Genomic DNA, 23,803 nt, shown 5'->3' with positions numbered 1-23,803 from the left:
GAATCCATAAATAAACAAATGAACAATAAAGAAAGACAGAGAGAAAGAAAGAAAGAAACAATCACAGTAATACATTGAACTTTTAGAAAACTAGAAGTTGGAAAAGGGGAGGGGGAAGGAGCGGGGCTAATGAGGAATTGGTCAAGGACACAAAGAATGATTGCGTGTTGTAATGATGAATAAACTAACTGTACTGATCTAACCACCACACATTCTACACAATTATTGAAAATCAACATTGTACCCCACATGTATGTATAATAAAATAAAAAATAAAAAGTAAATAAAAAATTTCTTAAAAATTGGTTTGTATGAGTGCAGAAATGAAAGGGACTCAATAGGGTCCCCAAATATGATGCTTCACAGGATTGGAAAAGTAAACTACTCATGGACCTCAACTTGTAGAAGAGATGACTAAAAAGGCCTTTGAGTTACATAGGCCCACTTAAAAATCTCAGTTTAGTAGATAACATAGTAGCCTTTATAGAGGATATGAAATAACTATGGACTGTTTTAGTAGAAAAGATAATACATATGTAAAAATAACAGTAGTGGAAGATGGTTAGTGACTGAAACATACATGGCTATAAATAATGCAGGAATTACAACATTCTGGGGGAGCCCAGAATAGGGGTTCGCCATAGGATTGGGGACCTTGGACCTTGGTTGCTCAGTAAGCTCTCAAATCCACAAATGAATGAAACTCAGTGGTCTCTCGAACTCATTTTCGTCTTTCTGAAACACCAGCGTTCAAATCTGGTCTGCAGGACAGTAGCTGATACCTCGGGCATCGACATGACCCCTCAGGCCAGCCCATGACTTCCTGTCAGTGCTCTTCCCTGACTTTACCAGTAGTTCAGGCTAAGACCTGTATAGGTTCCCTGCTTTGTACCTCATACTTGCAAAGACAGAAGAGGACCCTGCTTTCCATATCCTTCTTCTGCTGCCCCGAGATTATGAAATGCCCCAGACCTGAAAGCACTATTATGTTTGCTGAGATTGCTTGTTTTTATTGTCTCTTGTTTTTTAAATAGTCATTCTTTGGGAAAGGAATGAGAACTTGCAGATTCTTATTGTTTCCTGGCATGAGCTTGGCGCCTTTTAGCTTGCTTTTATTGCCTCTTAGGCTGTGCAGAGCATTTATCTAAATATGGAATGGTGCACCACTATGGACAGGACTGGAAGAAGATAAAATTTTCTTTCCAGTCAATTCTGTTGCATCTTCTCATGAACACTGGGTACTGTTCTTAGAGTGGCAAGACTGGGCAGCAAAAAGAAATGATATCGAGTTGCAGAGCTTGCCAAAGTGGAAATCAATCACTGCAAGGCCTTTTAAGGTCACGAGGCCCAGGTCGCAATGCTCTGGACACTGGCTCTGCCTGTGACCTCAGGTGAACCACAAAATGATGGTCAGCAGCTCGTACAGCCCTTGGGAGGCAGGCGGTGTAGTGGAAAGAGCACAGGCTTCAGCAGCTCCAGACTGGATGTCCTGCCCTGACACTTATTTATGGGAGACCCTGGGTAAGTTACCTATTTTCATCTATGAAAGGGGGTAACACTGATAAAACCTATCTCTTACGGTTATTGTGGGGATTAAATGAAATAAATATATGTAAATTATTTGGTACCTTTTCAAGAAATAGTAGCTATTATTTTTTTGTAGGTGGATACTTTCTGGCATTAATATTTCAAATGTGATCATATCTTTAATTTTATTTCTGGGAGAAATAATCTGTATACATATATTGATGATGTTAACGGAAAGCAGCTCTCACCTCCCTTATGAATTGGATATAAGTCCCTTAATGCCTTCGTTCATTCTTGTGAGAAGGTTTTATTGCTGGAGGTAGTGCATTGTAGTGGTTAAAGCAGGGACTCTGGCTAGTCTCCAGGGTTCAAATCCTGGTGTATGACCCTGAACAGATTGCTTAACTTCTCTGGGCCATGATCCTTTATCTGCAACTCCAAATTGCAACTTTTTGTAGGCTTGATCCACTTAGCATACATCTTCATACTTTTAGTGCAGAAATAGTATGTTCGAGCCTAGGGAACTGCCCCAGACCCTGATGGGGATTCTGTAATATATGTTACATGCACTCTATCACCTTTATTAAATCTGAATTCTGAGTTCCAAAATTCAGCCGATTCCAAGAGATTTGGGTAAGAAACCTGTGGTTTACCCTTGCAGGGTTTTTGATCTACATGAACTTCACATAAACCTCCTAGAATCTTGTGAGCTATTACTATCATCCTTGGAACAATCTTTTGGGGCAGCAATTATTATCCCATTTTACAGATTAGGAAAATAAGGCCCAGAGAAGTTAGATAGCCACATAGCTTAGATGTGGTACAGCCAGAATCCAAACAAGGCACTTCTGACACCAAATCTCATGCATTCTGTTGAAACACATTAATTCCCAGTGTCCTGTTCCTACACTGGCAGAGCCAACTGAGATCCCCAATTATGATCCCACCTGGAGAGGTTAGAGTCTACATTTAAGGAGACATAGTCAGCTGGACTGTCCTCTCCAGACCTCTCTGCAGTCAAGGAGCGAAAGGGGGTGCTGGTCAGGCTCCCCCGGGGGCTGCCACCACATGCATGGTGACGGAGCCAGGCCCACGCGCCATCCAGCTGCACTTCTCTGCCCATTGCTCTGATGGCCATCCTGTCTCAGTTTGGATGCCTCCAGAAGTAGACCCTGAGAAAAGGATTTGAGTGGAAGACGTTGGTTTGTGAAGTACAGAGAGCACCAGCTGGCAGCGGAGGAGCGATGCAGGGAAAGGAGAGAGCCGGTTATGGGTGTGTTGTTCCTCCGGCTTCCACAGTGAGTGACCGAGACTGCATGGGAAACTGCGCTCATGGATGGAGCATGCCTCAGAACGATCCCACCCAGGGGACGAGGGGGCTGAGGCATTTATACCCCATCTCTTGAGAGTCACTGACAGGAGACAGAGCAAGATGGCCCTCCACAGTCTGAAATGTAAGGTCAAGGGCATGTGAGTGAGGCATTAGCACGTTTGTGTGGCATAGCAGGAACAGCCTTATTTGTGAATAGCCCAGGACAGGGGCTTTCTCACTCACCGTGGGTTTGATGTCCACTTGCAAAACCGCCTACCATCAAAACGTTCTCACCATGGTGCCTGAAATTTGTGCTGTAAGTCACCAGTCTCCAGAGGCCACCAATAAAATGTCAGTACATTACCCAGGAACAATAGCAAATGAACTGTGACCTTTCCTTTCCTAGCCGAGAGACTTGCCTCGAGGGATTGGGATTGGAACAAAGATGTTTTAATGGAAGACAGATCAAGAAAGTTCTGGACATGGGGATAGGGAAGAGGTGGGTCACTACCGGTGAAGACTGTGGGTGAGCTGGGTGCTGGCTTCCAGGCTGGAGGTGGCCACTGAAGGACGTGGCCTTTGAGGAGAGTGGTACCCAACAGGGATCCAAAAGGTTCTCTCAGAGAAGGAAGGGGACTGAGCGGACATTTTCCTGTTTCTCAGTTTTATCCAGAACAGAACCTGGAAAGGAAAACTTCCTTCACTGCTGCTGAGATTGCAAACTCCTGGAGGATGGTGACCATATCTTCCTGTCCTTCATTCCCCAGGACTCAGCCCAGTGACCCAGGACTTGTTTAACCAGATGGAACGGCCATGGATTCAGCGCTCTGCTCTAGTTTTCGCCTGCCAGTTCCCATCTGACTTTCCTATTAGCAACCCTACATCTATACACATGAACTCTGCATGTCTTCACTTCTCTTCCATAAAAAGAAAAAGCAACACCACCAGCAACTCACTTATTGGTGGTGAGACTTTGGACAAATTACTCAGCTCTCAGTTTATTCATTGATAGGATATAGAGAAAGCCCCTGGTTTCCCAAGCTTGTAGTGAGGACTCAGTGAGGTCGCTATGGACTGAATTGTGTCCCCCAAGTGTGACTGTATTTGGAGTTAGGACCTATATAGAGGTAATCAAGTTAACATGAGGTCATAATCCAATAGGACTAATGTCTTTATAAGAAGAGGAAAAGACTTGACACCAGAGCTTGACAGATCCATATATCTATCTAACCTACCTGCCCACTCCTGACAGGCACAGAAGAAAGGCCATATGAGGACACAGTGTAAAGGCAGCTGTCTTCCAGCCAGGAAGAGACGCCTCACCAGAAACTGAATTTTCCTGAACCATGATTTGGGTCTTCTAGTGTCCAGAACTGTGAGAAAATAAATTTCAGTTGTTTAAGCCACCCCATCTGTGGTAGTTTGTTATGGCAGCCCGAGCAGATGACTACGATGGTAACTCATGGAAAGGGCTTTGGTTCAACGCCTGGCACAAGGTAGAGATTCGCTAAGTGTAGCTGTTACTATTATTATTGCTTCTAATAAAACACCCACCTTTCTAGGAGAGAGAGAGAATTCTGGAAACTCTAATACCAAACAGTCTGCAAATCCACTTTAAGCTTCTGATGGGAAATTGAGAGCATCAGAAAGAAAGCAAACCACATTCACTGAAATTTTCCAATCCTATTTCTGTATATAAGTCATAATGGTTTGTGTCTAATAACATGCCTGCATCTTCCTTCTGAGGAACTTAATGTGTTTACATCCTGAGGATGAGTTAACGGAACATCTTAGATGGCCCGGTGCCTGACACTAGGACGGTGCACATGAGGCACTACAAAAATAAGGTAATTGAATTTGTTCCACCCTCTCTATACTTTAGGCTGTGTAATCTGGAAGCCGGCCAGGCTGGTTGGTTTTAGGAATTGCAGGGTTGAGCTTACAAGTACAAGACAGGTTTCAGTTCAAGTCTAAGTCGGCCTTGACTAATGGTTGTTCCATCACTTGGAGACATCCAGCTAACTCTGACTCACAGGCACATCTAGGACAGGGGCCTCTCAAGACTCTGTTCTCTCACCAAAACTCTGAGGTTCTGGTTTTATAATGTTTACATTCCCTGGGACACCCCCAGGCAAGCTCTCTGAGTGGATGTCTAGGTGACAGACCTCCTACAGGCAGAGGGGGAGCTCAGGAGAAGAGGTCTCTCAAGCAATTGCAAATCTTTCCACCTTCATTTTCAGTCCAAATGAATGCATTAGAAATGGTAGTAAAATCTATGTGGGAAAACAAAACCATCTCTGATCACTGGTCAGAGCTCTAAATGGTGTAGAAAAGAGGAAAAAATGTGCTGACTTCTGAAAAATGGTAAGGGGTTACATTGGTTTAATTGAAAACAGTTGAAAGAATTCTTTTATCTGTTCCCCCCGTCCCCCCACCAAGTTTTTCTTTAAATTAGTGGTGTCCAACTGTCCCCAGAAACTACATAAGGCACAGTGGAAATTTCTATTGTCCTTTCCTGTTACTGCCTGTCCACTGACCCTGACTTCAAAGGGTAGGGTGCATAGCGTGGAGAATCCCTCGCGTTGTTTCTCCATCACAGATGGACAAAGTGCTCCCATCCAAATCATTAAACCCACTTCTCTGTGTGCCTCCCAGATGCCGAGTTTGTTCGCTGGCTTAACATTGTTTCAACGTATTCATCAAATTGAAACATTTGCTCACCACCCACCATGTGCCAGGCTCTCCTACAGGCACTGGGGATGCTAAGGCAAATGAGGCCCAGATCCTGCCTTCAAAGAGCTCCAGTTTAGTAGGAGTCACTAACATATGGCCACAGGGGAAGACAAGGCATGGAGAAAGGCTTTGAAGAGACTACCAGGGGACATGGAGGTGACCTTGTAGGAGGGAAGAAAAAGAGAGGATAATGCATTAGTGGGAAAAGAAATTTAATTGGGAAAAAAGGAGCAGCCAGAAGGTTGTTTTGAGAGAATCAGTCTTTCTGATGTATGGCTGAAGGCAGCCGGTGATGCTGCTATAGTTGAGATGCTTGACATCATTATTTGACACAAAAAGGAAGGAAGGAAGATAGGAAAGGAGCGGGGGAGGAAATAAGGGAGAGAGGGAAGGAAGGAAGAGAGTCAGCTTGTATGCTGGAGAAAATTTCATCGGCGAATCCATCTGCCTCGATTTCAGGAGCTGAGAGACTGGCCTATCAGAGTTTCCCTTTAGCTTCCATAAGATCTAACTTGTTAGATCTTAAAATCCATTGCTTCCTTTGTTTCTCAGAAGACTGAGGAATGGACCGACACACCTTGTACCAACCCCCCGAGAAATACATTGACTTAGGAAAAGCAATGACAGTATGACATCTTTTGCTACATAGGGTGATATTAAAATGGATAAATTAAATATATATTATTATCTGGCCTGAACATTATCGTTAATCAGCACACAGCTTTGAATTTGTTCTGTTGGTGGCCAAAACCTGTTATAAGCAAGTTGGATTGCTATTCCAATTGCATCATTCTGAAAAAAGGTTTCCAGCGATGTATCCTAGCATGTACCTACGCAAATGTAGTACTGCTCATGAGGAGCAGGGAGGTAAGGGGCAAGAGAAAGAGATACTGAATACTGAATTAAAGCTCAACTGTAGGATTGCTTTTCACATGAATTGGGGACAGTAGTGAAGCTCATATGGTGACCATTTGTGGAGGAAGAATGGGCAATGAAGGCAGGAAGTCTTCCTGAGGCACCTGCACCTCCAGAGCTGCATTCCCCTGATTTTTCTCCTTCCCCCCTCCCCCGCATTAATGCTCACTCAGTGTCAGTGAGATTTGATTTTCACTGTATAACTCTTTAGTACGTATCTGGAAACCCAAACAGTGGTGGTAGAGAAATTGACTCGAACTTTTTCAGTCTAGATGACTGACATTGTGTCTTACTTATCTTTGCATCCTGAGTACCCAGAGGAGATGCTCCATATGTTCATTATAGAAATTAATGAGCTTCCTACTCCACCTTGTTTTACCGCTAGAAAACCTATTTCTTCAACAAATATTTATTAATCACCTCCTCCTTGCCAGGTGCTGTGTCAGGCACTAGGGATATAAATGTGAGCAGGAAAGACATGAATGACCCTGTCCTCCCAGAGTGTCCTGCCCATAAGGAAAGACAGCAATTAAATCTGGCTTTACAAGAAATATACCATCACAATATGGTAAGTGAGGTGCCAATGGAGCCAATTCCATGGGGACCACATCTGTTGGGGAGGTGGATCAAGGGACACTTTCTGGTGTAAGTGACTCTAATGAAGTTAGAGTTCTCAGCTTTAATTGGGCTTATAATCTATTTGGAGAAAGACAACCATTATGCATGCAGAAGTAAGAAACAGAACAATGTAGGATGCTCTAGGTTTGGTGTTGTATTGTGATCGTACAGGGTAGAAAGGGGTGAAATTGAAGGAATGAGTAGGCTTGGAAATTTTCCAGGAGGAAGGGGCACTTGGACTGTCCTTCAAAAATGCATAGAACAGTGGAATAGAACAAGAGGAGAAAAGGCAGAGATAAGAATCACACACAACTGGGGAGGTTAGGCCTATGGCTGGTGGCAGGAGAAAGCCTGAATTATACAAGATCTGGAAAGTCAGGCAGAAATGAAAATGGAAGCATAGTTCTATAATTGCTATTATATTTAATAATGTGATAACAGGTACTGTATGTTAAGTCCTGGTCTGGGGTAGGTGCTGGACAGGAAACGTTTAACAACAGGCCTGCAATCTATTTTCTCTCTTCACCAAGGGGAAACCAATGGAATAGAAGAAAGGAAGACAGCTGGGCCAATCTTCATGTAAACACACTAACGACAGACTCAAGGTAAACACACTAATGATATCTCCTAGTACAGGGTCCTTATCTATGGAATTCTTTTTAGAAGGAGGTACCTGGTCTGCCTGTGTTGCTCATTTGTACCAAATCTGGCATCTATGGATGCGTTGGGCATGGGTTTTGAGAAAAGGTCAAGTAAGCTATGTAACTATCTGAGTATAATATGAAGATATTTCATGATGGCTCTTTTCTGAGTAGGTGATGTGACCACATACATAGCTTGAAGATCTTCTGTGTTAATCTGGGCGAGAGAATATGTTTCATGAAAGGACCTGGAGAGCTGTACTCGTGCTGGGCCATTCCTTGCTTCTCCCGAGTCTTGTGATTGCTGGTTTCATGAAATTATATGTAAAGCATGATACTGGGTAAGATCTCTGTTCTTGTGAGACCACCTTGACAATCTGATCCTTTGTTATTGTAGGTCCTTTACTTAATATGTTTCACATCATCCCTACAAAGTAGGTGCCCAGAGAATTCAGTTTGTTTAATATCACACAGCGAGGAAGCAGCAAGCTACCAATTTAAACCCAGCTGTGACCCCATTCTCCCCCCTCCTGCTCCACATTGCTGCCTTGTAAAAAATTGAATAAAACAGAACAGGTCACGGGGCCCCAGCAAGGCCCTAGAGGACCATCAGGACCCCCATAAGCCCTGTGAGAGCCACTTCCCCAAAGTACAGTTTTAATAAGAAAAGTCTTTCTGGCATAAAACCTGATTCATTTGAGACCCACAAGGTAATGTTTGTGTCACATTTTCCATGGAAATTCATTCTCACCAGAGGCAAACCCCCTACATGTCCACTGGGACCCTGCAACTCATGGAGAGGTTGTGTGTTATCAGGGGAGTAATATCACATTCTTTAAATGCCGAGAGAATAGTCAGGAGACTCTGTCCTTGATGAAAATCAGATGATATGGGTGGGGGTTTCTAATTCCATCTTTAACCCTCAAGTAAACTGAGCCTTGAGGACAGGCTTGCTAATTCCTAGGGGCAGGATCAGCCACATTTCCCACGCGCTTCAGCTTTATGAGGACATTTGTAGCATTCATTCACGGCTCTGAATTTCTTTTTACGTGGTCGTTTGTGAAGTGTTAGGATCAGCTTCCTGTCAGGGAATCTGAAGTTCCCTTTTTGAAAAACAGCTCGTGTGTGAGCATGGGGAAGGAGGTTGGCTGTAGCAAGGAATCCAGCTCTGCTTTTCTGGAGTAGTAAGTGGTTTAATTTTAGTCACCTTGGGTCAAGGAGTCCTGTTCTTAGGGGACAGCTGCCTAGCGCAGCACCTTGGTTCCTGTTAAAAGCACCACAGGGCACAGCTGGGGTGTGACCAATTGCCCCATGCCAGGACAGCTCTCTCAGGGCTGCCAGCATCTTTTATGGACAGATGGAGCTGTCTTCCCTTCCTTAGCCCTGCCTGTTTAAATGGCTTCAGAGGTAGCTATCATACCACTAGCTAATAAAAGCACTTATCTAAGTGGTAATATCCCCAGAAAGATGTTCACCTTGATAGAAAAATCTGATTGAAAAGCAGCAGAACCTTTATTTCAACAGTCAAAGCAGATCCACACGGACCTGGTATCTATCTATACCAGTATGCCGAGGGGCACTTTAACTTGGGTCTTTACAAGGAAAGCAAGGAGCTTAGTTGAGAATTACTGCAACCGGCAGAGCTGAGTTGAGAAAAGGCAGAGGTCTGGTGTAGACTTTGGGTTTCTCTTTTTCTGGGTTCTCCTGATCCTATTCTTAGCTCTTAGCATCCCCTGCAATCAGCACTGGGTTATTGCTTGCTTGCTTCTGGACCCTTATCTTCTTCAGTGTCCTTAGTCTTTATCTAGGCTCTTACCCAATGTTCCCTTTATTTGCAACCTTTCTTAGTTACAAAGGAGGATTTGATTCTTTTCAATACGTGGCAAAATAGTGGCTTTTTATTTTGTTTACCACCAGCTTACTTCCTGATGGTGCTGGGTCTTTCCAACCCCTTTGCTAGATGTTCTTTTTGTCTGGGTGCCCTGCTGTTTGTATTCTTTCTTTCGCCTGTCATGCAATAAAGAAAAGGGCAATAAACATCTTTGATTTTTAGAAGGAAGAGTAAACTCTAGCTAAATATAGATGGTTCTCCATGAGGCTGTTTTTGTAATGCCACAGTCTCTTGGAATAATCTTGGCTGCTAGTAAGCAGAATACCAAACTAAAAGTGGCTTACACAATGAGGGATCTATTTTCTGAGGGTGGTTAATACAGTGATAAGGTTGTTAGGATTCCAGAACAACATATCTGTCACCCTTTGGTTTGTCCCCTGTGGATCCAGTTGGCTGCCCCACACAGCATCCTAAGGAAGGTGGGGAGAGAATCCATCCCATTGGAGTCCTCTCTCTGTTTTGTTAAATAGGAGGATATATCCCCTAGCAGATTTCCTCTTAGACAGCACAGGCCAGAGTAGGGTCCCTTGCTCTACCTTCAGTGAAGTTGGGACAGTGAGTGACTGGCTTCCGTAGTGGAAGTGGGCTTGATGTGTAAAGAAGGGGGTGAGAAGCTGTTGGAAAAGTGTTGTTACAACCATTCAATACCCTGCTAAAGCACAGCAGCCTGGGAACGGATTATGTTTAATCATTTCCCATTTGCTGTCTGTGGGCCATACAGTTAACACGGAGTCCAAGAAGAAAAGGAGACTGAAGACTTCGGTTGAACCCCTCCCCTCCTCTAGGGACAGATATTTGTCTACCTCAAGCTTTTTTTTAAAAAAAAATTGTGGTAAAATTCAGATAGCATCAAAATTTACCCTTTTAACCATTTTTAAGTGTACAATTCAGTGGCTTTAAGTACATTCACATTGTTATGCAGTCACCACCATCGCTCATCTCCAGAACTGTTTCATCTCCTGAACTGAAACTCTGCACCCTTTACAGAATAGCTCCCTGTCTCCCCTCCCCAAGCCCCGACAACCACCACTCCACGCTCTGCCTATGAGTTGGACCACTAGGTACCTCATGTAAGTGGAGTCATATACTATTTGTCTTTGGAGCTTAATTTTAAGATGCTTGGTAACCCTTCAAGTGCCCTTCTTCCTTCTCCGCCTTCTCTCCTCTTCTCAAAACCTTTCCCTTCCTTACAGCCTCACCCTCAATGTTTCCAGTTTCTCCAGCATGTGCAGAGCTCTCCTGACTCTGGACTCAGAGCATCCAGAGGACTAGACTTTCCCACTCATGGGACCCTGCGTACACTGTCTCGTGCCATGTCTCGAGTCATTACCCTACATCAATCATCGTTCTGTGAGTGAATGTCTCATCTCCCCATCTAGACTGTGACCTCCTAGAGAGCACAGACTGTATGTATCTTACTTTTTTTTCTATCCCCTACACACCTTCTGTACAACAATCATTCAGTAAATACTTGCCAAATTCCCTGCTCTCTTTAGGAAAACTGCATCAACCAGCTTTATAATCAAGATTTTCTGTCTTAGGTCTGATTTGCTGCCTTGGGTTGAAACTTTAGTCCTTTTCCAAAACATTTTTATCTTCCCTAAGATGGAGAGCAATGTTCAGTGTCCTCGTTAAGCCTACATATACTTGAGGGAGGGTAATATGTCACCTTAGCTTCCAATTTTTGAGGCTAAGCCAAGATAATGAGATAGAATCACCATATTAACCCAACACCTTTTCCTGAGAAATCATAATACTTCCCTCACATTAAGATCAGTTCATTTTAGTAGTAAGAAGTCAGCAGAAGCTTCACAATCTGGGGAGGATTACCTCTTTCGTAGAAAAAGTCGTAAGTGGGTAGTCCTAAGCCTCTGACAAGACTTTATTTTTTACAAAGACTCCCTCGCTTGGTGGTGGTTTAATATCTGCTGAAACTCTGATGATCTAACACACACACATTCGAGGCACACTCTATCCAAGGACTGTCATTTTATATATTCACAGTTTTAGATTTAACAAGGGTTAACTGTGGGGTAGCCCCTCAGTACTGCTGATTGAATGACTAGTAAAAGATTTTAGCAACTAGGAATTTGTAATGATAAAATATTGCTCTTCTACTATCAATAATAGCAAATTTCACTAAAGTAACTTAGGAAATGGTGATTATAGATATATTCTAACCCACATTTCCTTCCCCAACTGATAATGAAAGGCATGGAGGTCAAACCACTGGGGGGAGCAAGAAGCCCTGGGGTTGTGTACTTTTAATAAAGACACCCAGGTCCCTTTTCTGATGATGTGTCTGCAGAGTCCTCTGGAGGAGCAGATTTTAGGGAGCAGATTAATGTGCTCACTTAAAATATCTTGAAATATCAAGACAATCTATTTGAATGCCAGAAATTTACAAGCTAGTTGAATGGGTTAATTAATATTTGGCTTGTTTAACTGACTTGTTAAAGGGTGTCAGGGCCCCCTCTTCCTTTCCTCTGAATAACTGTAGAAATACAAACCGGTTGGACGAATTGAGGGTCACACCCACGACACCTGGGAGGAAACCTCAGTGTAACTATTTCATGAACTTTCTTTTTGATTTGATTGTGTTTTTAAAGGTCTGGGTAGAATTAAGTAATGTTAGGCCTGCTTCAGATTGCACTTACATAGTGATATGACAATGTTTAATGAAAAAATTTTATAATGTGTACTAAATAGTGTTGATTGAAGTTCTAATATCAAAGTTGGGAGGAGCTGGTAAGCATTTTGGTAGCAGAGAGCCATTTCCCCAATCAGAAGAAAGAGCAGCTTGGGACACATGGCACTTGGAGGTGAAGTATTTGATCCTAGAGTTTTGGCTAGCCACAAAGGAAAGCTTTTGAGAGCATAAAAGAAAAGATGTTTTCCTTATGAAAAATAGGGCAGGAGGGACATTTAGAACAGGAAATAAGAATGTTAAGAAGAAAAGTAACCTCTTCTCTTTGAAAAGAGTAAGTAGACAGTTATGGTATTTTTATTCCATTTTGAAGCAGCCTCCCTAGGGAACTGCAGATAGGTTGGACATTTTCATAATACCCATACACTTATTCACTCATTTATTCATGCAGTCATCATTCGTCATTTGTCCAAAATCGCTTATTAGGGACCTTTTCTATGTCATGCATTGGGGCTATGATGATGAATAGTTTTTCATCGGCAAGGACTCCAGTCTGTTGGAAGGAGGCTTACATAAACGGGGGGTCGGGTAAACACGGTAGATGTAAACACCTGACTTGTCCGGGCTGCTGGGGAAGATCCACAGAAAGTGATATTTGAAGTGGGTTGTGAAGGATGAGTGAGTGTTCATCAGGTTCGGAGACTGAGAAAGAAAACCCCACTGAGGGACGGGCCTATGAAGCAGCACTGAGGCGTGAGTGGCTATGTAGAGCACAGGGGACAGTGATAAGGTGGCGGGGGCATGGAATGCCAGGTACAGAACCTGTGGGATGGGTGATGGGGAAGAGCTGAAGCAGAACCCCAGTGCACCAGGCCATCCACCCTCCATGCATCCGCGAGACCCAACTCGACAGCCAGAAGGCACAAGTGCGACCCGTGGGCTACAGCCCCTCCTGCCAACACACACACACACGCACACACACACACACACACACACACATATCACCACACCCCAACACCCCACCTCACACCCCCCACACCCCGGAACATCCTTTCGGCTAACCCCTCCAGAGGCAGCAGAGTGGACTCTGCTACATCCCCCAGAACACAGCACAGGGTTCTGGGAACGTTGTGAGGAACTTTGGTAAAGAGGTTCCAAGACTAGTTTTTAAACATAAGAATGACATATATTATCTCTAGCCTGTAAGTTTATTGAGTCAGGACTAGATCAAACTTGTACTCTGGTTGGTCTTTTTTGCCTGGCACAGTGCCTGGCATATAGAAGGTCCTCCTTAAATATATGCTGCAGGAATAAATGAACTAAATGAATGAGACATGTGGAGAACAGACTAGTGTGGAAGGAAACTACTGTCAGACTAATTAAGAGGCTGCTACAAGAATCCAGGTGAGCAGGTGGGGTTGGAGAGGAAGGGCCAGAATTTAGACCAACAGTCTCCAAAAAGACTTTCTGCAGCAGTTAAAAATAATATATATAAAAAAAATAAAAAATAAAAAAAAAAAGACTTTCTGCAGCAATGGAAATGTTCTGTTCTGCATTGTTCATTAAGCAAGTCACTAGCCACACATGGCTTTTGACTACTTGAACTGTGGCTAGCGAGGCACTAGCCAGTTACTTTTACAATTTTAAAACTGAACTGTTACTTTCAATTTTAATTAAACTCTGAACATCACAGTTCTAAAGAGTTTTTCGTGGCCGAATCAAAAGAACTAGTAATAAATTGGATTTATTTATTAATTCAATCAACACATATTTATGATTGTTCACTTTGTTCTGCAGGGGAAGATGGGAGCCAGTTGGTGGTAATAGTGGGTGCCTTGCCAAGGAGTTTGGAGGTTGTAAGTTACTTGGTAAAGGAGATCCAACCCTGGTGTTTAACTGTGAACAGTGAGACAACATCCTTGTCCTCGTAGACCTTACATTCTCTTGGGGGCAGTAACAGAAAAAGAAAGAAAAAAGTTCCATGAAGAAAATAAAACAAGATGATGATGCGACAGTGAGTGCAGAAGAGTGGACAAGCTATTTTAGCAGGATTGACCAGGGAAATCCTCTCTCAGAGGTGACAGCCTGAGAGTTGGATGATGAGAAAGTTATGGGGATCAAGAAAACAAAACAAACAAAACCCCCAAACAAGAACGAGAATAATCATTGATGAAGGAGAGCAATAAGATTCAGTATGAAGACACTTAGAGCAGGAAGGGACCTGCTCCATCTGCAAGTCTGTCTCACTCATTTCCTGTCTCCAGAAAGGAAACTGAAGCCAGAGAGATAAAGAGGCTGACGCAAAGTCACAAAGCTAATTAATAGCATAGTCAGAAAGAGACTCTTAACCTCTACTTCCAACTTCATCCCCTACTGCGTAAGTCTCTCTTAACATCTTGAATCTCATTTTCTTCTTAGTAAAATGGGTTATTGTGAGAAATTCAAAATGTAACATAGACAAGGTGTTCAAAATGTCAGGTATTTCCATTACTGGATTTGTTTTAATCCTGTTACAGTGTACTCCTCAAGTAGTTAACAATGTTATTACTTTAGTAATACAAAAGCATAATATAAATATTTAGTAACTTGGTAATACAAAAAGCATGAGAGAGGCAATGAGCATTCAACTCCTGATTATTTTAGTCACCGATGCGTGGGTTAAGTCTCAGCCCGGGGCCTCTGCTGTCAACATCAAGCACCACCTGCCATCTGCCTGGAGGCAGCTACTGGAACCGCTGTTGGGGAAGAGATAACCAGCCCCCTACACTGCTGGCCTTGCAAGCCCCACCTTATTAAGTGGTGGCAAGTATCACAGTCCTAAGATGCTTCTGAGGAGAGAAAAATGAGGCTGTGGACTTCCCAATAGACACAGCTGTCATCAAGCTCTTTACGGAAAGCTGCTGTAGACAGGGGCTGAGAAGAAGATGAAGGCTTTAACAGGATGTAAAAGTTGAAGTGATAAAAAGGGTGCACTAAAAGCACATGGCACAGGAAAGGCTTTTCTACATCCAGATTGAGAATCAGACCTGCATTTCGTTACTCGGCATTTTGTATTGTACCCCCTCCCCCAACACACCTCTGCCCTTTGAGCTGGTGTTTTTGTAAATATTTGGATAGGACAAAGAATATAATAAACAGGGTCATGGCTTTGCCAGAGTGACAGTCACTGTTGGAATATACATACTGGCTGTCCTTAACTTCTCCATGTCACTTGATTTTTCTTATCACACTTTTGGGGTTTAACCCAGGGGCTCGGACCCCAAGCCCATGCTGTAGCATTCTGTTGTGTTGTATCTGAGTTTGGTGATGATGGAGCCACCCGTGTAATTATCATTAATCAATAGTTTGATATGACTATCGCATGATTGCCAGAGTGACAATGAAAATGAGGCCTTGCACAACTGTGGGTTGCATGTGAAAGAGTGACCTGAGAGCCATGTCTGAGCCTCACTGCCCACTGTCATTACCTCACTCTTCCATCCCCACCTGGCCAGGGCTAGGACCCTCTTCCTAGACTGCAGCACCCTCACCTCCCATCATTCTGAACAGCAGAGAGTCCCATCAGGATAATGCCCCATTCACTTGTCAGCCCTCCCGTGCTCACCAAGGGCCCTGACAGTGGACACAGTGGCATACATGAAGCTGCAGAGGCAGAGGGTCCAAGTCTTTGCCCCAACTCTAGCAGGTCTACATTCCAGATCTTGCTCTACCACTTAATTTCTTCACTATGAGCTTGGAAAAATTAGTTCCTTTCTCTGAACCTCCATTTCCTCAGATGTGAGGCTGGAATATGTCTATCTCATTGGGGTCTAAGAATTTTAAAAAATCACATTATTGTATATAAAAATGCTTTGAAAAATAGAAAGCACTACTCAAGCACAGCTATTATTCAATAGTCTACATACACCACATGGTACTTTTGTGGAAAAAATAAAATCTAATAAAAAATAAATTATATTCACATCACTTTATTCATTCATCCATCCATCCATATATATACATTCATTCTTTCAACAAAGTTTTATTAGACAACCAGTCTGGGCCAAGCACTGTGTTGGAGCTAGGTATATATATGATTGTGAACAGCTCAGATATTATTACTTTTATTAGTCAGTGTTCTCCAGAGAAACAGAACCAAAAGGATGTATATATCTGTAGAAAGAGATTCATTAGAAGGAATTGGCTCATGTGATCATGAAGGTGGGCAAGTCCCAAGACCTGCTGGATGAGTCAGCAAGTTGGAAACCCAGGAGAGCCAATAGTCAATGGTTTAGTTCCAGTCTGAGTTTGAAGGTCTGAGACCCAGGAGAGCTGATGGTGTAGTACCTGTCCAAAGATCAGAAGGTTCAAGACTCAGGAAGAGCCAATATTGCAGTTTGAGTCCAAAGGCAGTAAAAAAGCCAGTGTCCCACTTCAGAGGCAGTCTGGCAGAAAGAATTCTCTCTTACCTGGGGAGATCAGTCTATTTGATCTATTCAGACCTTCAACTGATTGGATGCAGCCTGCCACATTAGGAAGGACAATCTGCTTTACTCAGTCTATCAACTTAAATGTTAAGATCATCCGAAAACACCCTCACTGAAACACCCAGAATAATGTTTGATAAAATATCTGGGCACCCTGTGGCCTAATCAAGTTGAAACATAAAACTAGCCATCACTTTCCTCATGGAGCTTACCATCTATTTGGGAGAAGAAGACACAGTAAAACAATTGTCATGCAAATACTTTAGTAATTACAAAGCATGCTAAGTGCCGTGAAGGAAAAAGTGCAGGCTGCCAGGAGTGAGGCAGATGAATATGAAATGTAAGTCGAGTTGATGGGCTTTGGGCAAGTGCCTTTCAGGCAGCAGACGTGCATAGGGGAAGACTTCAAGATAGAAGAGCACTTGGCAAATTCAAAGATCCAAAAGGCCAGTGTGGCTGGAACATGGGAAAGAAGAGGGATTATGTTGCCAAATGCGAGCTGGCTGAGTGAGAGTCACAGACAACTCCTAGTTTCTATGATGACAAGGCTGGGAAGTTTGAGGCTAGTAGAGAGAGTGCAAAATATAAGTTGCTGGACTGAGAAAATGACCTTACTAAAGCAAAGTAGTAATATGGTTGTGTGGTCCATTTAAGTTGAGAGGACGAATTCATGAAGATTCTAATCTCTTGGGTGTTAAGATTTTTTATAGTATTTTGTTCAACATTTTAATGCAGAAATATAAGTTAATTTTAACATTGCTGTGATTTTCTATTTCATATTGTTTTATATGGACATTTCTAGCAGTGTGTATTCCATAACCTTGTTATTTTTAATAGCTGGGTAGTATTCCCCCATGATTTCCATCATGGTATTTCTGGCCCTTCTACACACTTGTGTGGTTTTTAATTCTTTATGCTTTTTTCATTTGTTTGTTTATTATTAAACAGAGCTGCTGAGAGTACTATTTGGAATAGTTTTTTCTTATGAGTTCTTTTCTGAAGTTACATTCCCCTCATGGGTCACTTCTCTGCACGTCACAGCCACATGGATGCTCACGTGTGTTGGTCGTGCTTTGCTGATCCTGCCTGCGTGGAGAAATTCCCATGGTAGCAGCTGCTCAGAGGACTTGGATGGGGAGGCAGGAAGGGCATCATCCCGTGTAGAAGCACAGAGAACACAGGTTATTGTGTTACTACGCTTCACCCTCGAGGATGCTGCCTTTGCTGGGGTGTGTTCTTCACTCAGAACCTCCATGGCCCTGAGCCTGACGGTAGCTTTCTCTCGTCCCTTACTTTGCAGTCTCCCCCAAGGGTCTATTAAGTTCCTAGTAAGTGCTGTACGTGGGACATGGCAGAGAAGCAAGTTGTTGTTCATAAAGTCTCCATGACTAGTTAACTGAAAGTCATAATTACATCATCTAAGGCAAATAGTTCCCTGGGTGCCAACATTTTTATTTATTCCTGTATTGAGTGTATTCATTCTGAATCTCTAGATGTTGTTGAGAAATTATTGAGGAATCAGCTCCCCAAGCCAGCAGGTGTCAGGGAAACTCATCCAGCCTCTTCCTGGACTGATCGTAGCTCACTCACTCCTCTGAGCCAGTGTAAATCTTACACATTTATGGTTAGTATTGGTCAAAAAGTTAATGGAACAAAACAGAGTGACTGAACTTGTTTGATTTGGGACAAGGGTAGTTTAAATTCAGTTCTTTGGGAAAGAAAATTCTGTTTCCTAAGTCAAACATAATATCATACAGTAATAAGTTAGTCTAATGTTCTTGACAACTGGAGAGTCAGTTCTAAAAAGTTTCTCTATTTTATAAGAGTGAAAAAAGACAAACATGGAACATAGTAACTATTTTGTCCTCTTACCCAAAAATGGTATGTAGGAGAGGAGTCAGGCTCCTGCTACAATCTCAGCAATTTTGGTCAGAACCACCATCACTGACTGTGGTTGATAATCACGGCAATGCTACTAACCTGTGACCAGCACAGAGTGTTCACCGTGTGCCAGGCACAGAGCTTATGTGACATCTTTACTTCACCCTCGGGAAGTGGGTCCTCTCAAGGTCACAGAGCTGGTGAGCGATGGACTCGAGATTCAATGTGTGGTCCCAAACCCTGTGCTGCTCATCTCTTCTCCACCCTGGTGATATGATGGCTGGAGGCAGCCTGGGGCAGCAGGATGAGCCCACGCCCAGGGGTCAGAGCACCGAGATTCACCTGCCATGTTAACCTGGAATATTTTAGATAAATTTAGGTAAGTCAAATAAACTTCTTGAGGTTCAGCTTTCTGTTAAGCAGAAGAGATGTCTGTTTTTTCTAACTCTATCTAGCATGTGAGCACATGCCAGATAATAGGTGTGAAAGTTCTTTGACAGCCAACTATAAAGTCCTATAGAAACGCAGAACTTATAGTTTTGTACTGTGATTATTGTCATGATGGGCAAGATTCTTCTCAGACTTACAATATGAGACATGCAATAACTGGCCTGGGATGAGGTTACTCGGAGCGGTTAAATTCAAACTGTCTCCTCCAGTGGAACTATGTTTCAAAATGAATCATCTGAGATGGTGATGTGCCACGGAATTGGAAAATTCACAGTCAGGAGGCAGCAGGAATCATGTATGTTGTGTATGTGACTCGATCGATCTGCTGACATATACTAAAAGCATCACCAGGCTCTCTAAACAGACTTCCTTCTAGAAAAACTGCTAGCTGTGGAGGCCTCTGTCCAGTGACTGCAGGCTGGGAATTGACCATAATAGATCATTAGGTTGGTTCCTAGAATAAGACTGAGGGGTGAAGCAGGAGTGTTCTTCAGAGTGACCTTGTGGACCTGAGCCTGACCCAGGCACCACGTACCTTGAGCAATCAGCACATTTCAGGTCTTGGGGCTCTAGATGTTGGAACATATTTCACAGCTGGTCCAGCAAGCAGGATTTGGAGGCCACGGCAGAAGTTGCATCTGCACTTCAGGTAAACCCGGTAGACCGGTGTCTCAAACTCCGGGGACACTAAACTCTCTTAGAAAAATTGTTCAAAGGCAGATTTCTGGGCTCTATTCTGAGAGGTGACTATTCCATTGGTCTAGAGTGGGACCTAAGCATCTATATTCAACAGTGATTTGGGGTTTTTTTTAGTTATTATTTTTTACTTTAATTTATTTTATTTATTGAATCAGAATTGATTATACATATTTTGGGGGGTTCAACATTGAGACATGTTGATCAAATCAATATTACTAGCATACATATTGTTACAAATCGTAACTATTCTTTATGCACCTTGTCCAATCTCTCCCATCCCCTCTCCCTACCCTCTCCCCGCTCTAATTACCCTAGATATCTTCTCTCCCTCTGAAAGAGTAATGGTTATTCTGTTGATTTGGTGCCTAGATGATCTGTCCAAGGCTGACAAGTGTGATCAGATCCCCCAATATTATCATAGAGCAGATGCTTCTCTGTCACTCTGAAACAGGCTTTGTGGAGAGAGACCTCTTCTTTTCTTTGCTCTCTGCTGGTGACTTTCCTTGTGTCAATGCAATCCAGTGGTTGGCAGATCATCTCCGTGGTGGTTGTGGCATCTAGCCACTTTCATGGCAGCCATGGTTATTGTGGTAGCTGTGGTGGGCCACCCACATGGAGCTGATGTTTTTGGTATGCTCCTTGGTGCTGTCGGTGTGCCTGGTTGTGGGGAGTGTTTGGTCCCTGGCTCCATACCTCAGGTCCCCAGGTGGGCCCTGAGGTGCTGGTGCAGTGTGCCCTGAGGTGCTGGTGTGGTGTGCCTGATTGTGGGAGTGGGATCTGGTCCCTACTCCAAGCCTCTGGTCCCCAGGCAGGCCCCAGGTGTTGGTGGTGTGCCTGGGCCAGAACTAATTTTTTGTCCTTTGCTTGCTTCTAAAACAGGGGAACTTCCTGTGGAAACAAGTACTAGAGTTGTGTGGTTGAGTTAAATTGCTGCTTTCCTACTGTTTTCCTAAGGAAGACTTTTTGTGCAGCCCAGGGTTTAATGGTTGACTTTATATGTACTTCCAGCTTTCCAGAGACCCAGTGGATCTGTGTTGTGTAGAATCTCTGATCTGCGCCTGAGTTTCTTCATCAAACTGCACCCCATGCAATTCTATATTCCTGACCAGTCTTCTCTGAGTGGTCCTGTGCTGATTTGGGGGCAGATCGGCTGTCCTTGCTGTGTCCCAGTGTTCTCCCAGTGGGCCCATCTCCCCCACTGCCCGTGCTCCAAACAGTTCCCATGGGATGGACCATGTGCCAGTCCCTTGTGATGACTCACTGGCCTCTGAATGGCTCCTTTTTTTCAGTTGTTCTGGCTCCTTGCTCCTGCATGCATCCATGGGAACCCTATTAATGGTCTTGCTGTCCTGCGGGCCGCCAAGGCCCTATTCTCTCCTGCCACCTCCAAGTAACTCCATCTGAAGGGCACAGCTGTGGTTTCTGCCGGCTCCTGCTCCATGTGCTCATCAGCTCCAGCCTTAAAGTGACCACAGCCTGAAACATTCAGAGCAGTTTTTTCTTTCTCTCATTGTGGTTTCTCCCGCCTTCATGAACTCCATAGGTCTCTCCTCCTCTTCCCCTGAGCTTTAGTGGCCCCATCTTGGCTGATGTTACATTTTTGTAGTTGTAAATTGGTTGATTTGTGGGAGAGAGTGAGGCTGGGGACCATTTATTCCACTGTCTTGACCAGAACTCTGAACATATTCATACTCTTAATTCAGCAGTTTCACTCTCAGGTATATCCCCAGAAGTGAGATATATGTGTACCAAAAGACATTTATAAGAACCTTCATAGCTGCACTTTGGTTGTGGGGAATGATTAGAAGGAAGCACAAGGGAGACTTTTGGGGTGCTGGTCTTTTATTTCTTAGTAGTTTCTTAGGCTGGGACATCCAAAGTCTGTCTGGTGGTGGTGACAGTGACCCAGGGGTCTCACATTGCAAGATGGTGGAAGCAGAGACAGCAAGAGAGAGAGAGCGACAGAGTGATTTTGATGCAGATAATGTACAGTTCCTATTTCCAGGGAGGGAAAATGTAAGTTGATAAGGGAAGCACTCTGGTTGGGCGCTACCATGATAAAAATTAAAGAGCTAACATTTATTGAGCACTTACTATGAACTCTCGTAGGTGCTGTACATAAATTAACTCATTTAATCTTCACTATCTTAAATTATCTCATTTAATCTCCCTATCAGACATAAAGTAATATTTCCCCCACTTTAAAAATAGGGTGACAAAGGCACATATTGATTAAGAAGACACTGGGGGCTGGCCGTTAGCTCGGCTGGTTAGAACATGGTGCTGATTAAGGCCGAGGTCTGGGGCTCTGTCGCTATGCTGGCCAGCTGCCAAAGAAGAAGAAAGAAGAAAGAGGAGAAGGTGACCAGTGACAGTGCTGGCACTTGTGATGTCCTGGTTTCATAGTGGAATATAAAAGTTTGAATATGTCAGGGAAACTTTGTAGGAAAGGGATAGATTGCCCAAATTCCACCCATAGGAGAGCTATTACTCCCATCACTCTGGTAATATAGTCTGATTCTAATATTAAAAATTCACAGCAGCCTGGTAACTTAGGGTAGGGATGGAGCTTGGAGGAAACTGTCCACTGTAGAAACTGTTCCACAGGCTACACACATTGAGACTGGGAGCCAGGAAGCTCCAAAAATTCCCTGGCCTCTAATACTGAAGTGGCCCTTTTTCCCTCAACCATCTTTCTCTTTGGCTGAGACCTGTTGAAATGCTGCAGGCCTCATCCTTGCTTATCACGTTTACAGAAGAAAGAGGTCTTAAGTCTGTACTCATTAAAAATATCCTGGTAACCATCTGTAACCAGTTAGCTCATTTAATTAGAGCCCATTGAGAACAAGGATGAAGAATTCATTTGAAACTCTCTTTTCCTCGGCTGAGAAAAATGAAGAGGCAGAGACCTGGGCGACCCCTTAACTGGGGATTGTTACTGGAACAAATCAGCCAACCTGAAGAAGAGGTAATCCTGGAACAGTTGCTTGAAAATGTTCTTTACTAATTTCATTATTCATATACCATAATTTAAAGAATCTTGAAGTGGGCTGAACATTGTTTAAAATTTTGGAGCTCCAGAATTCCAACTTAATTTCTAAGTGCCCGACTGCTAAAATATACCATTTTGTTGTTCTTCTAGCACCCCTTCTGATGGAGTTTGGATGTATTGTCCTCCCAGAACTTGTGGAAATCTGATCCCCGATGTGGCAGTGTTGGAAACTGAGTCATGGGGGAGGATCCCTTAGGAATGGATTAATGCTCTCCCTGGGGGTGGGAGTAATGAGTGAGTTCTTGCTCTATTAGTTCTCTCAAGAGCTGGTTGTTTAAAAGACCCTGGCACCTCCCCTCTCTCTCTTGCTTCCTCTCGCCATGTGATATGCTTGTACCCAGTGGCCATGAGTAGAAGCAGCCTGAGGCCTGCACCAGATACAGCTGTCCCAGAATCGTAAGCCAAATAAACCTCTGTTCTTTATAAATTACCCAGTTTAGATATCCTGTTGTAGCGACACAAAACAGACATACACCTTCCCCCAAACATATCGCAGACCTAACCCATGCTCCCCACCAAGCCTGTCTTCTCCTGATGACACTATTCCTGTTATGAGCACGCCATTCTCCAAATCTACGCTCAGAACCACAGCCATCTTCAAAAGTGCCCTCTCTAAATAATCAGCTGTGAAAGGCATTCACAAGTTCTCTCAGATCTGCCTTTGCTCTTCTGATACCCGCTCACTGTCACCACTGCAGTTCAGATCCCCTTTCATCTCACGGTGTCTGGACCACATTCTGGAACCTTCCTGCTTCGCCTTCAGCCTCTTCTTCCTGCAATGGCTCTGGCATATTGAAACCATGTCGTTCTTTAGCTCAAACTCTCCATGATTTTTGTTGCCTACTAAATAAAGTTCAAATGTCCTAAACTCAAAATCTGATGTATAAGACCTTCCAAAATCTCATTCTGTATTATCTGTCTAGCCTTGCTTTCTATTAATTCTTCAAAACAACTTTTTGCTATTCACAGGG

At 43.4% G+C, this 23,803-nt stretch overlaps 1 protein-coding gene across 9 annotated transcripts in view; it reads left to right on the top strand.

Moving 5' to 3' along the window:
* Positions 1-23,803, top strand: part of LOC134383934 (tRNA-splicing endonuclease subunit Sen15-like) — a 91,523-nt gene that overhangs the window by 19,709 nt on the left and 48,011 nt on the right. Inside the window, exons 4-11 of one of the 9 annotated variants that reach the window (XR_010024216.1) lie at positions 1,127-1,521; positions 4,092-4,335; positions 4,586-4,686; positions 6,922-7,055; positions 7,636-7,710; positions 7,921-8,087; positions 10,831-10,987; positions 14,082-17,656. The exons of 3 other annotated variants lie outside the window; for them this stretch is intronic. The gene's annotated coding sequence lies outside the window, so the exon portion shown is untranslated. Of the gene's footprint in view, positions 1-1,126; positions 1,522-2,443; positions 2,712-4,091; positions 4,687-6,921; positions 7,056-7,635; positions 7,711-7,920; positions 8,088-10,830; positions 10,988-14,081; positions 17,657-23,803 lie in introns of those variants that run through there. 5 more of the 9 variants (XR_010024217.1, XR_010024214.1, XR_010024215.1 and 2 more) reach the window with 5 other exon arrangements.

This window comes from Cynocephalus volans, chromosome 8 (assembly GCF_027409185.1).
Source record: "Cynocephalus volans isolate mCynVol1 chromosome 8, mCynVol1.pri, whole genome shotgun sequence".
Taxonomy (NCBI): domain Eukaryota; kingdom Metazoa; phylum Chordata; class Mammalia; order Dermoptera; family Cynocephalidae; genus Cynocephalus; species Cynocephalus volans.
The sequence above is the reverse complement of the archived record's forward strand: the minus strand, read 5'-3'. Positions and strand labels throughout refer to the sequence as shown.